This window comes from Gossypium raimondii, chromosome 6, assembly GCF_025698545.1.
Source record: "Gossypium raimondii isolate GPD5lz chromosome 6, ASM2569854v1, whole genome shotgun sequence".
NCBI classification, from domain to species: domain Eukaryota; kingdom Viridiplantae; phylum Streptophyta; class Magnoliopsida; order Malvales; family Malvaceae; genus Gossypium; species Gossypium raimondii.
In genome coordinates this window covers 15725067-15743235 of record NC_068570.1, presented here as the reverse complement: position 1 = coordinate 15743235, position 18169 = coordinate 15725067, and the positions used below count along the sequence as shown (strand labels likewise).

The window sequence follows — 18169 nt, the reverse complement described above, 5'->3', positions numbered from 1 at the left end:
AAACCTCAGACTCAACGATGTAATCGCAATTATCTAATCATCTAATTGAATGAGCTAATATGTTAAAAATATTAATTAAAATTTACAAATGTGAGTAGTAGAGGAATTGAACTCGATACAAGAATGTAATCGCAACTATCTAACTATCTAACTAAATAACTAATATGTTAAAAATAATTAAAAATTTAAAAGCTTGAAACAACATGAAATATGAGTAAGAGAGAAATCAAACTTGAGACTCAAATATAAAAGTACTAACATTTAACCATTTGATCAAAGCTAAAAGCACATTTAATTGGAAGCGTTTTCCTACCATATTTAATGGATAATCACCATATATAATAACTTTACGTGTAAATAAAAATTGTTTAAAAAATATTATATTTGTTTGTATTTTCTTTAATTGGAGATAAAAATACAAATATATGTTAAATATAATGGGATGTATCAATAATTATAATAATATTAAGGGTAAGCTACAAAAGTAGTCACTTTTGTTTGCCTCAGATTACATTTTAGTCACTTATGTTTAAAATGTTACGTTTTAGTCACTTACGTTATCGTTTTGTTACGAAGTGGTCACTCTACCGTTAAATTCCGTTACCTCCCTAATAGCAGTCTTACATGGCAGTCCAGATGAGTTTTAAATGCCAACTTGGATGTCCAGTTGTTGGGATGAAAATAAGTTTTTAATTAAATAAATTTAATTTGGACTATCACGTATGACATCCAAGTTAGCATTTAAAACCCATTTGGACTGCCACATAGGATCTCCGTTAGGGAGGTAACGGAGCTTAACGGTAGAATGACTACTTCGTAACAAAATAATAACGTAAGTGACTAAAACGTAACATTTTAAACATAAGTGATTAAAATATAATCTGAGACAAACAAAAATGACTATTTTTGTAGTTTACCCTAATATTAAAATATTAAACCCATTATATATTATTATTTGTACACATTATAAAAATATATTATAATAAATATAACCGTTATAATATTTTTAATATAATAATTGGTAGATACTATAACAGTTTTAATTGTATTATTAAATATAATATCACATTAATACTATTATTATAATAATAACTATTATTAAATATTATTTTAATATATTATATATTATTGTACCCAAAATTTTAGTTTAATACTTTTTAATAATATATTAACTAATAATATTTTTTGAATTATTCTTTTTAGATTATTTTAATATATTAAAAAACAAATAAGTTATCTACCTTATGATAAATATAAATACAAATATAATATTGAAAAAGCATCCATCCATTCGTATTTTATTGGTCGTAAAAACTAAGGAAAAAAATTATAATCACAAATACAAGCGACATGCGGTTGATAAATACCAAGGACCGTTATTATTTGCACCAAAAAGAATCTGATTAAAAAAAAGGCTAACAACAAACAAACGAGAACGACACACACAAACGCAGACTTCACAGGCAGAAGTAGAAGAAGAAGAAAAAAAAGCGAATCAGGAAACTAAAAGTTAATCCATAAGAAGGTAGGATTCTCTCTCTTCCTTTTCAAGTTTTAAAACTCATAATTTGTTTTAGTTCTTCAGTTTTTTTTTTTTGAAAAATTAAATCAGCAATTCAGTTTATTTTTTTCTTTGGAGATTTTCCGTCGTTAGAATATCCTACTTAATTGAACTTTTGATCTGATTAAATCGATCTTTCTTTTTCTTATTGGTCTCAATGAGGATTAGCTGATTAATATAATTGTTAGGGTTTATCAGTATCCGCATATATAAGCATTGAATTTCGTGGTTTATTGGATCGAGCAGTGCAGAGGAGTTTCCAGTGCAAGTAAAGAAGAGGAAAGAAGAAGAGATTGGAATTTGAGGTGGTAGACTTGTAGTTTTCTAGGTAATTCTAAATTTATTTTGAGAATGTATTATTGATATTATGTTTTCTATGTAAATATAACTTTGTTGCTAAAAAATTTGAACTTCTTTTTTTATCAGTAAAATCAATTCCAATCTAAGTTCCCCTCAAATTTGGTTTAGATTCATAAGTTTCAGAGTAGTGTTTTTTGTTGTAACTTATTCATTCAATTTGTTGCGGTTTTCATATGGCTAGGGAATTGGGCGTAGCAAATTTTGTGCGGTTGTGGTTGTTTTAGTAGCAAATGAATGAATCATGACGACTGGGATCAGGAGGGATAGTTGTCGATGGGCACTCCTGACAACAAACTATCTGATCTGATTGATATAGTTAAGTCGTGGATCCCTAGAAGGAGTGAGCCGCCGAATGTGTCAAGGGACTTTTGGATGCCCGACCAGAGTTGTAGGGTATGCTACGAGTGTGACTCCCAATTTACAGTTTTTAACCGTAGACATCATTGTCGACTTTGTGGCCGAGTTTTTTGTGCCAAGTGTACTGCAAACTCAGTTCCTGCCCCATCTGATGAGCCAAGGGCTGGTCGGGAAGATTTGGAAAGGATTAGGGTATGCAATTATTGTTTCAAGCAATGGGAGCAGGGGATAAGAACTGCTGAGGACTAAAGCACCTAGTCCTGGTCTCAGTCCATCACCATCTGCAACAAGCTTGGCCAGTTCCAAGTCCAGCTGCACTGGTGTTAGTAGTAGCAGCACTGTTGGTTCTACTCCGTATTCAACTGGACCTTACCACTCTGTGAATTTTAATTCCGTTGTTAGCCCTTGTGGATCTGCTCAGATGAATGGATCTGCTGAACAAAACAATGAGACATTTGCAACGAGCACAAATCCAAGTTCAGCCATTGTAGATTCTTCTTTAAACCATTTTGGCTTTTGTGGTAACAGGTACCTTTGTCCTTGCTGATGTATTTTTGAGTGAGCAGAAATGTTTTGTACCTTTTGTTACCTTGTCAAATTTTCTTCAACTTCAGATCACTAGCATGCATTGACTGAATACATAATCTTAAGTTCTTGTGCTTTTTATTTATGATTTTGAGCTACTGATCAAAACCTAATGCTTTCTTAACTGTTGGGTCCAGGAGTGATGATGATTATGATGATTATGCTGCAGATCGCTTGGATTCAGAATCAAGGCTAGATGCTCATTCCAAAGAGTATTTTGGTGTTATCAATATTGATGAAATTGACTGTGCTTATGGATCAGTTAAAGTCCATCCTAATGGGGAGAACCTTTATGCAAAATCTTTGAGTGGCTCACCTTTAGCTGAGAATTCCAATGAACAAATTGTGGATGGGATTAAGAAATTTGAAGAAGTAAATGGGCAAGAGAATGCCGAGGAGGGTGAAGCTCTTGATTATGAAGTGGATGGTACAAATGCCAAGCCTGTGGATTTTGAGAATGAGATGCTACTGTGGCTCCCTCCAGATCCTGAGGATGAAGAGGATGAGAGAGAAGCTGCTCTATTCGATGATGATGATGAGGGTGCTACAGGGGAGTGGGGATATTTGCGCTCTTCAAATAGCTTTGGCAGTGGGGACTACCGAAGCAGGGATAAGTCCACTGAGGAGCACAGGCAGGCCATGAAAAATGTGGTGGAAGGGCATTTTAGAGCTTTGGTAGCTCAGCTTTTGCAGGTTGAAAACCTCTTTGTGGATAATGAGGACGGTGCACAAAGTTGGTTGGATATAATAATTTCTTTGTCTTGGGAAGCTGCAACACTTTTGAAGCCAGATACTAGCAAGGGAGGTGGAATGGATCCTGGAGGATATGTGAAAGTTAAATGCATAGCTTCTGGGCATCGCAGTGAAAGGTAATATCACTAAACACATTCTAAAATTTGTTAATGTTCTGCATAAAGGATGCAACTTCACTTGTTTTTGTTTAGGAATTCTCAGTATGTGACAGATAACAAATCAATCATACAAATAACTTGTATTGTTAGTAATCAATTCTATTTTTTATTTCAAGACAGTTAACCAAAGGCAATATCACTGACTTCATTTTAAAATTTGTTAATGTTCTGCAAAAAGGCAACTGCACTTGTTTTTATTGAGAATTCTTAGCGTGTGACAGCTTTCAGATCAATCATATAAATAACTTGTCGTTAGTAATCAATTCTATCGTTGATTACAAGACACTTAACTGTGTCTCATGGCATGAGCATCTGGTCATTACGTCTTGAAAGATATTTAATTGTTATTTTGTCGAATATACTTTAAGTATCTATATAATTACCAAATTTCAATGTCAGGTTGGTAATTTCCGATATATCAAATGGTTCATTCTTTTCCTCATTCTGTTGATAGGTGCTATCTAACTCATTGCAGTTCTTTGACTTATTGGGCATGAGTTAATGGCTAAAGTTCTTTCTCCTAATATATCCCTTCCTGATTGGCTATTATTTGTGAATTTCCTTCATATTTGTATCTGAGCATTCATGAAGAATGATTTTGCTGTGATTTTTAATGTTCATTTGGGGGAACAGAGAGAATAATCTGGAGAGATTGTTGGCTTATGTTAGTTGGATTATATATTGGTCTTAATGGAAAAGAAAGTATAATTAATAATCAATGTAAAGGCGTTGCCAAAAGAAAGCTTTGAACATTCTGTAGTTCTTTCTATGTGCCATTTTACTATGTTAATAGGATTCTGATTCTTTTTTAATAAATTTTTTTTCTAGTGCTGTGGTAAAAGGAGTTGTTTGTAAGAAAAATGTGGCTCATCGACGAATGACATCAAAAATAGATAAACCTCGTTTTCTAATCCTTGGAGGAGCTTTGGAATATCAGCGCATTTCTAACCACTTGTCAAGTTTTGATACGTTGTTGCAGCAGGTTTGTGTCTTTAACTGTTTCCTTCTATATTGACTGTCTATTAAGTCTAGGTTCCTAAAAGGGGCAAACCTGGAAACCATTCTTTTGATTCTCACCTTACAGAACATGAAGCAGTTAAGGCTAAGTTTTATTTTTTCAAGCTTATTCTCCTCTTTCAGGAAATGGACCATCTTAAGATGGCAGTTGCTAAAATTGATGCACATCATCCTAAGGTTCTTTTGGTGGAGAAATCTGTGTCCAGATATGCTCAAGAGTATCTTCTTGACAAAGGCATATCACTTGTTCTCAATATTAAGAGGCCACTCTTAGAGCGTATAGCCCGCTGCACTGGTGCTCAAATAGTTCCCTCCATTGATCATCTTACATCACCGAAGCTAGGGTATTGTGATGTGTTCCATGTGGAGAAATTTCTTGAGGAGCATGGAAGTGCTGGGCAAGGAGGGAAGAAATTGACGAAGACTCTAATGTTTTTTGAGGGTTGCCCTAAGCCTCTGGGGTATACTGTAAGTCCTTTCAGTATACACACGCACATCCATTTCCTATTTGTCAAAACTTTTGCATGAAAATAAGGGTTATTGTTTATTTGTTTTACTCTGATTATATTTTATATATTCTCTTCACGGTAAGTTAAGGTGCATTTGTTTCACAAATTTGAGAACATGATACAGACTAAACACACCACATGCTCAGCAACGTAAATACCTGATCCTGCTAAACCTAAAATAGTGGGTAAATTGACCAGGCTCTGTGGAATTAATGAACAATCATGGAAGTGTACTAAAGATTCATTTGTCATGTCTGACATGAGTCAAGTATTTACTCTTATATCTAAAGTGCCTGTGAAGTGTGAACACATCTGCATTTCTTTTCGTTAAAATCTGGAGCAATCGGTTTGAACTTTGTTGAAAACTGTTGTTCCTTTCCACTCATATTGTAATACGCAGCTGTAGCTTTAGATTCAACCATCTGTTAGCTTTAGATTTGGTATCTGGTGTGGCCTTTTACAGTACTTGGCCAAATTTACTTGGAGTAATTCTAATCAGAGGATGGACCAATGTTGTGAGCTTCATCTGACCATAACTTACACTTGTTCTCCGCCATAATCTCATTAGTTTGCACTCAACAATTCAAAGCTACCAGCATTTTTTGGGGGGTGAGAAGGTGGGGATGGGTAACAGGCTTTTCCACTAAGAATATTTTGTTTTAACCATTCTCAGATTTTGCTGATGGAGCACTTACTTTGACTACTAGGTGAAAAATCAATTCAGGCCATCTGGATTCTTTTGGATGATCCTATAACTAGCTAGTGGAAAGAACCCACCTTAACATACTTTTCAATATTCAACTCCTCTAATCTATGCTAATTAGAGCATCACGTGAGAGCAAAAGCTCGATGAGGTGCTCTTTGTCATGCATAATTTCTAGATTACATTTCAAATATAGTGTAGCAGAAACTATACTTTAATCAGTTTTGTTACCAACTGTTAGGATGGTAAGATGGATAGTGCACCTGCATAAAGCTCTGGCATGTCATGTCATGCCATGTAAATTCCCACAAATACACTAGTTAACCACTGTAACGTGTATTTCCTTGATAAAAATGATGGCACTAAGTTGGGTTCAATGCTTCCTTTGTTTCAGATTTTACTCAAAGGAGCCAGTGGAGATGAGTTGAAAAGGGTGAAACATGTGGTCCAATATGGTGTTTTTGCAGCTTATCACTTGGCTCTTGAGACATCATTTCTAGCTGATGAAGGGGCTACGCTTCCAGAGCTCCCATTAAAATCTCCTTTAACTGTTGCCTTACCCGATAAACCATCAAGTATTGACAGGTCTATTTCTGTCATACCTGGTTTTACCATCTCATCCTCTGGGAAGCCCATTGTTTCTCAACCTATAGATGAAGTGCAGAAATCCAACAAAGCAATATCTGTTAGACCATCATCTGACAACATTGACCCCCCTGGCAAATGCACTGGGGTCAGTTCATCTTGCTTGTCAAAAGGTACTCATGCTCAAATTACATTCAAGGGATCTCCCTCAGACTTGATCAAAATTATTGGTTCACTGTCTGATTCAGGGGCGTATATATCTTATAATGATGTTCCCTCCCTAAATCATGCATTTAGCAAGGTCGATGGAGTGGATCCTAAAGAATCTGTTGAGACACCAGCTAGCATTGGAGAAGCTTTAATGGGTGACCAATTCCTATCAAAGGCCCCAGAGCAGGGTGGTGCCAATAATCATGCTGACAGCAATATGTTGCCTGCAAACCATGTAGGTGGCACAGAGTTGGCCTCCTCAAAACGAGAGACTATTAACAGCAATGAGGAGGTGATGTCCTCGAAGGAAGAGTTTCCTCCATCACCTTCAGACCACCAGAGCATTTTGGTATCATTATCAACACGTTGTGTGTGGAAGGGAACTGTGTGTGAGCGGTCCCATCTCTTGCGAATCAAATACTATGGTAGTTTTGATAAGCCTTTGGGGCGGTTTTTACGAGATAATCTGTTTGATCAGGTAATTGTTATTTCATGTAGCAAAGATACCTTCTTCTTTGCTTCTTATTTCTACAACTTAAGATTCTTCTCATCAGAACACCCATTGTCGCTCGTGTGAGATGCCATCCGAGGCACATGTTCATTGTTATACTCATAGGCAAGGTAGCCTGACGATATCTGTCGAGAAACTACAAGATCTTCCCTTACCAGGAGAGCGGGAAGGCAAGATTTGGATGTGGCATAGATGCTTGCAATGCCCTCGAATCAAGGGATTCCCCCCAGCCACTCAAAGAGTTGTAATGTCTGATGCTGCTTGGGGTTTATCCTTTGGGAAATTTTTGGAGCTTAGCTTTTCGAACCATGCAGCTGCTAGCAGAGTTGCAAGCTGTGGTCATTCCCTTCACAGGGATTGCCTTCGATTCTATGGGTAAGTTTTTACTTAATAAATATCAAGTATTATGTATACTAAAGAATTAAGATTACTGGTTTGAATGGAGTGATCATTTGTGAAGATGGCACTTCTGGAAGGTTGGTCTTTTTCATTCTGTTTATGTGATTTGTCTAGTCTATAAGCAATCAATTTGCTTTCTCTGTGAACCATTGATCAAATGTTAGTCATATGTGTCATTTTGGTGATTTTGGGTAACTTATTTATCTTATGAGACTGACTTAACTTGCTTTGTTATTATCTGGATTAGCCCTGTATTTATAAAGCCTGTTGCAAAAAGCAAGGGCTACATTCTTAACCAAAGAGGAAGACTGCTGCTGTGTGCTGATGCATTTGATCTTCGTGTTCTTGATTTTTACTAACTGTAGAAATACCTAGTCCTTGAGCAAAACAAGTCACACAACTCCACACGTGCTCATCTATGCACGTGCATGTGCACTGGCACATTAGTGATGTACGTTATTTTTGCAAAAATGAAAATTTGTTGGACTTATTTTAAACAAAAAAAAAATCCATTTGGCTTTTGAATTGAGCGAGTCTGCTCTGTTTGGGAATTTGGGACATATATAGTTGGTTTAAGTTGGCTTCTGAAATTCATCAGTGGATTCGTCCTGGTAGCCTGGCTACATCATGTCTCCTTATTAGTTCTTCAGTCTTCTTGTTTCTATTCTTACCCAGTATAGTTTACTGGCCTAGAAGAATTATCAGGAAAATGAGATCATTATGTAGTTGAGAATATGGGCATATATCTGTGTGTACATATGTATGAGGTCTCCTTATTGAGGGACCGCCTGAACTTGCCAATTGGTTGTTGCCCCAAGGAAAGTGCCTAATTTTCTTGAAGCCCTAGGATTGACTTCAATCCAGTTATTCCCTTCTGGCTAATTAGGTTTATTTGCCTGGAGGGATGGGAAGGGTAGGGTTAATGAATGGTATGGATTGTAAGAAACAGAACACTAGAAATTATCAAAAAAATATTACTTGCCCATGGCATCCTCTCTTATTATACTGTTTTACCATTTGTAGTTTCGGGAGAATGGTTGCTTGTTTCCGATATGCTTCCATTGATGTTCATTCTATTTATCTTCCACCTTCCAAACTGGAATTTAATTATGAAAATCAAGAGTGGATGCAAGCCGAAGCAAATGAGGTTTGAATATGTTAATACTTGTTCCTCTTCATAAAGCTATTCTTGAATCAAATAACACATAAGAGATGATTAATATGGTTTTGCAGGTGAGTAACAGGGCAGAATTCCTATTTAATGAAGTGTACAATGCACTTCAAAGGATTTCAGAGAAATTATTAGGTTCAGAGTCCCAAAATAGTGGCATAAAGGCACCTGAAAGAAGAATCTGTATTGAAGAACTGGAAGCAATGCTGCAAAAAGATAGGAAAGAGTTTCAGGTAGTTGATTTGAGATTCATCTTCACCCTGCCCGTCACTTATGAGCGAAACTTGCTGTCTGATTGTTAATTTGTTTTTCTCTTTTGCATAAAAGCTTCTCAACATGCTGTCTGGTTTCTTATCTGTTTCCTTGGGAATCTTTGCAGGAAGTGATTTGTAAGGAGGTGAAAGTTGGCCAACCTGTTACTGACATTCTTGAAATCAATAAGTTGCGGAGGCAGATACTCTTTCTTTCTTATGTTTGGGACCAACGGCTGATACATGTACATAGTTCGACTAACAATAATGTCCAGGAAATTATGAGCAGTTCCATCCCAAAGCTTGGACTGAAGCCTGTAAGTTCTGTGGAGAAGTTTGTTGAGATGAATGTCACTCCCAAACCAAGTAAAGCCTTTAGCAGTTTTAGCTCTGCTGTAGTTGAGACCAAGCCTGATATAGACATAAATCATGGAGGCAATGCTGACGAAATCAGCAAGCCAGGTGGAGATCACAAAGAAAGGGGTATGGACCAGGACTGCCAAGAAAAGGAGGCTGAACCTTCTCTTTCTTCTAGTGCAACCAATTCTCTAGAATCTGCAAAAGTTGTCCTGCCGGAAGGGGAATTTCCTGTTATGGCTAATTTATCTGACACCCTTGAGGCAGCATGGACTGGCAAAAGTCATCCAGCTAGTGTTGTTCCTAAGGAGAATGGTTACTCTGTTCCTGATTCAGTCATTACAGATGTGTCAGCTGCAGTAAATTCAGATCTGGGAATTTGTGCTAGTGATTCTAATGAAGTGGAAGTGGCTCATTCTCCTCAGTCTGCTTTGCCTGCTAAGGGACTTGAAAATAAGAAGTCTATGAGCCAGGCAAGCATGCCGTTTCCAAATGTCCACAACTCATTTAACAAGAAATCTTTAATCAATGCTCAAAAACTCAGTATTGGTGAGTACAATCCAGTCTATGTCTCATCATTGAGGGAGTTGGAAAGGCAAAGTGGTGCCAGGCTGCTGCTTCCTATTGGTGTTAATGACACTGTAGTGCCTGTTTATGATGATGAGCCAACTAGTATTATATCATATGCACTTGTCTCATCAGATTATCACTCACAGATGTCTGAGTTGGAGAAACCAAAAGATGCTTCAGATTCTGCAGTTTCATCGTCATTTTTTGATTCAGTGAATTCACTCACTTAATTCTTTTAACGACTTATCATCTGATACATACAGAAGTTTTGGATCTGGTGATGATAGTATCTTGTCTTTGTCTGGGTCATTTAGCTCCCTGGTTTCCGACCCTATCTCATACACTCAGGATTTGCATGCCAGAGTTTCTTTTACAGATGATGGCCCCCTTGGGAAGGTGAAGTATTCTGTAACTTGTTATTATGCAAAGCGTTTTGAGAGCTTGAGGAGGACTTGCTGCCCTTCAGAGCTGGATTTTGTACGCTCTCTCAGTCGTTGTAAGAAGTGGGGTGCTCAAGGTGGGAAGAGCAATGTCTTCTTTGCAAAAACTTCAGATGATCGATTTATAATCAAACAAGTTACAAAGACAGAACTAGAATCGTTCATCAAGTTTGGACCAGCTTATTTCGAGTATTTATCCGATTCAATCAGTACAAGAAGCCCAACTTGCCTGGCAAAGATTTTGGGTATATATCAGGTATTATTTATTAATATTACCTATGTAGTTATTTAGCTTAGATTGCTAACCTGTATGAAGAGTATTTGGAGTTCATGACTGAAGTTTTGGCTAATAATTCCAGGAAAAAAAATTGTTTTAGTAGCCCAATGCATTTGTTATCTATTGCTTTTCCTGTCTTCTCAACTATGCTTTCCAATTCTTTTTTCGAAAGACTCTTAGGGATATTTGTTTGTGTGCATCTCCTTACTGATTTAAACATGAACTTCAACTTTGGTTTAGATTTGTGTCCAAACATGGTGTGTTAACACTTGATATTCTGATGTTATAAAGCCTGAGAATTGAACTGCTTAAGTGCATTTCGCTGGGAAGATTTTTGATGTTCCTGTACTTTTACTGAATACAAGTTCTAAATATAAATATTAGGTTTTTCTTATTTTAAGATAAATTTACCATGATTTTTGGTTTAACTTTTTTTCTGGTGTCATCGTCTTGAAGGTTTCATCGAAGCACCTTAAAGGTGGGAAGGAGTCAAAAATGGACGTTTTGGTGATGGAAAATCTTCTCTTCAGGCGTAATATTACAAGGCTTTATGACCTTAAAGGATCCTCTCGATCTAGGTATAACCCTGATACAAGTGGTAGCAACAAAGTCCTTCTGGACCAGAATTTGATCGAAGCAATGCCAACGTCTCCAATTTTTGTTGGAAGCAAGGCAAAACGTTTGTTGGAAAGAGCTGTCTGGAATGACACTTCCTTTCTTGCTGTAAGTTTCAATTTAACGTACTCATTTTGAGCTTACTGTGCTACACATACTATTTTGAAGATTTAAAGATTTTCCTTTTTATTTTCATAATCCGCTGTGAATGAAATAAGTTGTAGTGGTGCGGCATAAATTTTGGTAGTTATCATGCTGACCTGAGAGAAACAATAGCAGGTAATATAGGACTCGGTTCTTCTTACTAGCATTATATTTTACTATACAATTGAGTGGTGATGTTTGCTCTGATATTTCTGCTATGGCATGCATATGAGCTAATTGAACTGATCCAATGGTCAGAGTAATGTTTTCTGATAAATTAGTCAGAGCTGAATGCTTATATTTTGCTAATAATTACATATGCACTTTTGGCACAGCTAATCGATGTAATGGATTACTCATTACTGGTTGGTGTGGATGAGGAAAAACATGAGCTGGTTCTTGGAATAATCGATTTCATGAGACAATACACATGGGACAAGCACCTTGAAACTTGGGTGAAAACCACAGGCATACTTGGCGGGCCTAAAAACGAATCTCCTACTGTGATCTCGCCCCAACAGTACAAGAAACGATTCAGAAAAGCTATGACTGCTTATTTTCTCATGGTGCCCGACCAGTGGCCGTCTCCAACAGTTGTTCCTAGTGGACCACAGACAGATGTTTGTGAAGAAATTACACAAGGCGGTACTTGTTCGTGTTGAATGAAAATGTAAATCCTTCCGGACATGGGTATATTCATTTTTTAGTTCTTTTCATATAGTTGTATTCAAATATATATTAGACAACAAAGCTCTTGCAATATGTAGGTTCAATGCCCATTCTTCTTTTCGTTTTTAAATTTTGTATTCCTTCCAATTGTAATTTGTAATGGCTGCCACAGTTGTATTATTATCTGTTAATTATTTCGTTGTAAGCAGAAACCTGTAGTGTGTTTTTTTTCTGCATACTTTTTTATGAATGCATTCTTTCTATTTACCTTTTCAACTCCATTTTGTTTAAAATTATAATATACGATCCAGCTTATTCTGAAGTATTACATAATTTTTTTATATTAAGATTAAATGAATATGTTATAAAAGTTAATGATGACTAAAATTCTAAAAACAGAAGAAGAAAATAAATGGTAACTAAAATACTAATAAAATTGAGATGTTACAAAACCTTTTAAAAGTTTTTAAAATAATTATTGATGGTCATCTGAATTTAAAAATCTACACGTACTAGATTAGCCTTTATCATTAGGCTTCCTTTCTCATTCCTTGCTTTTGAACTTAATATTTAGGTATATAATATTTATAATGGTTATATTTTAATAATATTTAGAATATAGGTTATATATTCAAATTAAAATTTACAAATAATTATCATTAATTGCTTACAAAGATTTACAATTTATTTTTACGTCATTCTCATAATATTAACTAATTTAAACATCATTTAAATGTATATTTTACTTCGAAAAGCACTTTTTTATAACACTTTTTTATAACAATTTTCAAAAGCAACGAGAAATTTGTCCCGAATTGGTGTCACTTATTATATCAATTCAGTTGAGAAATAACAAAAAGAAAAATCATTTTTTTATTGTTTTACAAAGTAACAATTATTTTATATAAACTTTTTAAGAGTCATTTTAAATCCAGAACAAATTATAGAAACACACATTTAGAACATGTTTGGTTGGGTGTATTGGCTATAATCGGTGGGGCCCACTTAAGACGCCTCTATGCCGTTGTTTGGTTCATGATTTTTCTATTACGCCTGTAATACAATACTAACCTAATCGGTGAAATTCACCGATTTCTAATACACCCCATTTGCTCAGATTAGGCACCGCATAGGTTTACCATCCCTGTTATACCCTCCCATCTGCTTCCCCGTTTCTCTTCTGTTCCTTCTTAGCCTCTGCCGATTTCCTTGTTGGTAAGTTAATCCCCTCCAGATTTGTTTCACTCTGCTGATTCTGCATGTAATCGGTTTCCCCTTTTCTGATTACAGCTTCTTCTTCATCACACTGTGCCCGGATTTGGTCATTTACAGGTTAGTGTTTTGGGTTTTTAAGCTTTCCATTCCTCCTAATTTATTCCTCTTCTTGGTTGCCTTGCCTGCACCTAGTTATCGCCATTTCTGCTTCTTTCCAGGCTCCACTCAAGGCTTCAATTTATTTCAAAGGAAATCCATATTCATTACAGGTCAACTAAACCTTCAATTTACAAGCCATATGTAATCATGTTTCCTTTTTTTTTTTAATTTTGGGTCTCTGCAAGATTTGTTCTTTTTGGGGTTTTGAATTCTTTTTATTGTTATGTTTAGTTAATCCTTGAATTTATGTTGTTTAGAGATGGTGAATTTAATGAAGTAATATAGTTGATGTCGGATTCATGTCTGTGGAAAAATGATTAGAAGAGTTAATTATAACAAGAGAAATGGAAATAAGGTACAATTCATCGCGTTAAAACAATACCTTTTCGTTGAACAAAACTCCACCAATAGGGTTATCTTTGTCGATAGATTTATGGATGAATACCTTCAAGTCTGGACTGTTTTCTATCTCAAGAATCTTTAAGGCTGGGAAGTCAACAGTATAATCTTCATGGAAAAATCCAACGAGTTTCAAGATCTTTCAATTTGAGGAGTTCAATCGAGGAAGCAAATTAATCTTCTGCTTTAGAATGCTTCTTCGATCCGCTTCTCCATTGATATTATCTCCTGCATGCATTTGCATTCACTTACTTCCAAGCATTTGAGTCACGCAAATATTTAATCATGGAGTCGGATACCACATGCTTTATGTTGACGCAACCCTTAATGATCAAGCTTGTCAAATTTTGAGTTGAGCAAAATGCTTGGGAAGCCATATTCTTTCAATGCCAATTGAGGATAGTTTCAACTTCTCTAGCTTAGGAAACAATATCTGCACAGCATACCATTAAAGGATTACTTGATCATTGCGGTTTCAGTTTCACATTTATAAATGGAACTTTTGAATTTATAATTTATTACTGTACTTTCTCGCATTTTTAGCAATATAATTTGTGACTGAAAGCATGTAAAATAATTTCATGCCTTTCTTCTGTGTTTATATCCCCTTTTTCTCTTTTGCTCCCTTTCACTTATGGGCCTCTTCATTGCTATATGACTCGTCTTTAAGACGTTGCTTTTCTCTTAATTTTATTGCCTTCTTGTTTACCTTCCGTCCTGAGTGTGAGAAAGTTATCTTATTTCCTTTCAGGAGGAGCTAGAAGGAAAATTCTTTAAAGACAGAAGACCTTTTGATTTGTAAGGTTGGTTTTGCATTTGTTTTCATGATGTTATTCTTTCAATCTATTGTCTCGAGGCTGATTAGCATTTTCATTAGATATAAGCAAAATGGTTGAGTGGTTGAGTGGTTATGAAGTGTTGGCATAGATGCCACTGCATGTTGATTCAAATATGTGCTTTATTGGTTTTCAATTCTGGATCATGCCCCAATTGATTGAGACAGAATTGATAATTTGCATTTATTCAGCTGTATTTTTTGCCTATGTTTGTTTTTCATAGGCATGTCTGTCCTAAAACATTGTCAAAATTTCCTCCGATGAAATTAGGACATACATTTATTAGTTGCCCTTTTTTGTGTTTCAACTCTAAGCAAAAGGAAATAACTTTTCTTTGAAACAAATAGTTTAACCAGCCACAGACACATGTAGAAACCTATGATATCATGTAAAGTTACTAAAATAAATTTGGTTTGCATAATCTGTTGATATCATAAAATGTATTTTTTGGCGAAAATGTGTAGGAGAGTCGATATACATATGTTGTTCGTGCTCTTTTCAATTTTAGTTGGTAGTGAGGTTTATATATATATATATGTTGCATAATGATAATGGGATCGCATGCAGCGAGAAATATGCATTCCTTAGTGAGTTTGAGAGAGGTGGAGGGAAAGAGAAATTTGCACACTGGTTCCAGTGATTGAGTTTCTAGTCTCTAATTCCTTGTATGTTAATAACTTAATATCATTCATTTACTGAGGTTTTTAGCTCTTATGGTTTTATATTGCACCATTTTAAAAAAAGACCTTTATGTTTTTATTAGTGGGTGATTTCTTTTTTTTTTTACTTCATGATTAAGTATATAGGCTTTGTTGGTTCGTTCTAACAGGGAATTGGAAGTTGTTTCATTTTGGGTTTAAATTGTTAAAAGCATTAATTAATCAAAGGAAAAGATGCGTTTTTAAGGGGGATTTGGGGTTGCATGTGTTCTTCTGTTGTTTTTATTGATTTGTTGTGTAAAAGAAAGCACTTGGTGTTAATTGAAGTTATTTGCAATGCATTTGATTGGTTTTATTTTGCGAGCGACTGATTTTGTTGTCATTTAAAGTATGCTAAAGTGAATGGTGAATTGTTGTCATTTAATATCCCCTTTAAATTCGAAGTGCTAGTCATCTACTATGACACATCATGAAATATTCCTATTTAGCCTTTTCTTCTTTGTTGGGTTATGTTATTTATGTGTTTCTTATTCGTTATGTTATGGGCATGTTGTTTTACTTCTTCAAACGTATTGCTTTACTTTTTCTTCTTCTTTTTTTATTATTGAAATTGTATTTTTATTGAAATTGTATTTTTATTTTCACCTGTTAGTCCCAACCTCCCTTGCTTGCTTCGCCTCCGGCCACTAGCACTACTCCCTTAGCCCTTGGCTTGCTTGCTCCACCCATAACTAAGCCTCTTGTACTCACTGAGTCACTGTAAGTTTTTTTGCAATTAAATTATTTGATTTTTTTATCATTCGAGATTAGTATTGAAGAACTATGAGCCTTTTAACTTAATTCTCTCTAATATGATACTGGCAAGATTGTTAACTCTACCATAAAAAATTACATTACCAGAACATAAAACCAGCAGCACTCCAAGTTGCCAAAATAATTACCTATTGTCATTTCAATCATTCTTCCATGGTTCTAAGATTATAAGCTCCCTTAGAAGAAATAAGAAAGCCTACTTCGATAGCCCCATCTAATAAAACATCCTTCAATACACTCCGCTTCAATTATTGGATAGAATATAATTACGTAATGTCTTATTAAAGACTCAAATAATTATTGAATTAATTTACAAGGCTTTTTATATAATAATCTCTATTTTTAAATTATGTATAAACAATCAATCAAGTTCCAATTTCGATGCTTATATAATATCCAAATTTAAGATTAAATCGCATATTTTAATTAAAATATAATTTGATACTTATATAAACAATCAATCAAGTTCCAATTTCGATGCTTATATAATATCCAAATTTAAGATTAAATCTTCATATTTTAATTAAAATATAATTAGGTACTTATATAAACAATCAATCAAGTTCCAATTTCGATGCTTATATGATTGTTATTAAATTAATAATATTCAAATTCCTTATTTAATTCAAATTGTTTATAATATTATTTTCAAATAAATTATCAAATTATAAAATGACAATATCTCAACAATATCTCAACAATTGATAAAATCTTACTGAAGATTAACAATATCTCAACAAAAATTGAATGAATTATCTATTTTATTAATTGAAAAAGATATCTTATATGATATTTATTTTAATAAATTTGCATCTCTAAAGTGTGAGGGGATTGATACTGAGTTCTAATTTTAATATGGTGCAGTAATGGCTCGTTTGCCCTTAATTACACAAAGTGTGAGGTGTAAAAGAATCGGTGCTGCATTGACAATTTGGTTGGAAATCTGTAGAATCGCGATTTGGTTCTTATTTAGAATGGGTGCCAGCCTTAGCCTACATACTTATAGACCAAGGATTAGGTCCTATACCGTAGATTTTTATGCACAACGGGATTATGTGAAGAGGCTTGTATATGCTAGTGACGTTGAACAAGTTAGGATGAATAGAACTGCCTTTTTTAAACTATGTGAGATGTTAGAATCGATAGAGGGATTGAAGTCGTCAAGGTTCATGCTTGTTGATGAGCAAGTAGCAATGTTTTTACATATCATCTCCCATCACCTTAAAAAGCGAGTTATCAAGCATCACTTTAGAAGGTCCGGGGAAACTGTAAGCAGAGCATTTCATAGTGTTTTAAATGCTGTCATACGCTTACAAGATGTCTTATTTAAAAGCCGAGCCAATTACATCCGAAGTCTTCTGACACAAGGTGGAAATGGTTTAAGGTATTAGACTGAGTTTTATATATAGCTTGTACAACATTTTGTTGACTTAGATTTAAATTAGTATTCTAACTCAAGGTTTTATATCATGTGAAATAGAATTGCTTAGGTGCTCTTGATGGAACCCACATCAAGATTAGGGTGCCAACAGTTGATAAACCTAGATATCGAACCCGAAAAGGTGACATAGCAACAAATATGCTAGGTGTTTGTACACCTGAGATGCAATTTGTTTATGTTCTTCTTGGTTGGGAAGGTTCAGTTGCCGATGGATGGGTGCTTCGAGATGCCATTAGTAGAAGGCATGGACTAAAAGTTCCTCATGGTACAGTGTATAGCTAGAGGAATTTGAATTATTTTAATTATAATATAAAACTTTGTTTGCTGAATTAATCATTTTTATAAAAATTTATTTTATAGGTTGTTATTATTTAGTTGATGCTGAATACACAAATTATGAGGGATTTCTTGCACTATTTAGAGGACAGCGATATCATCTGAACGA

At 35.0% G+C, this 18169-nt stretch overlaps 2 long non-coding RNA genes and 1 pseudogene across 6 annotated transcripts in view; 1 reads left to right on the top strand and 2 right to left on the bottom strand.

Moving 5' to 3' along the window:
- LOC105773776 (uncharacterized) overlaps positions 1-18169 on the bottom strand; it is a 33304-nt gene that overhangs the window by 2641 nt on the left and 12494 nt on the right. The window contains exon 5 of one of the 5 annotated variants that reach the window (XR_001127157.2): positions 14160-14408. The exons of 2 other annotated variants lie outside the window; for them this stretch is intronic. This is a non-coding gene — a long non-coding RNA (uncharacterized LOC105773776). Of the gene's footprint in view, positions 1-14159; positions 14409-15592; positions 16228-18169 lie in introns of those variants that run through there. 2 more of the 5 variants (XR_008196796.1, XR_008196800.1) reach the window with 2 other exon arrangements.
- LOC105773031 (1-phosphatidylinositol-3-phosphate 5-kinase FAB1A-like) lies at positions 1378-12414 on the top strand (annotated as a pseudogene).
- Positions 13123-14103, bottom strand: LOC128041863 (uncharacterized). The gene is made up of 2 exons (XR_008196802.1): positions 13959-14103; positions 13123-13648 (listed from the first exon to the last, which is right to left on the bottom strand). It is a non-coding gene; the product is annotated as an uncharacterized LOC128041863 (long non-coding RNA).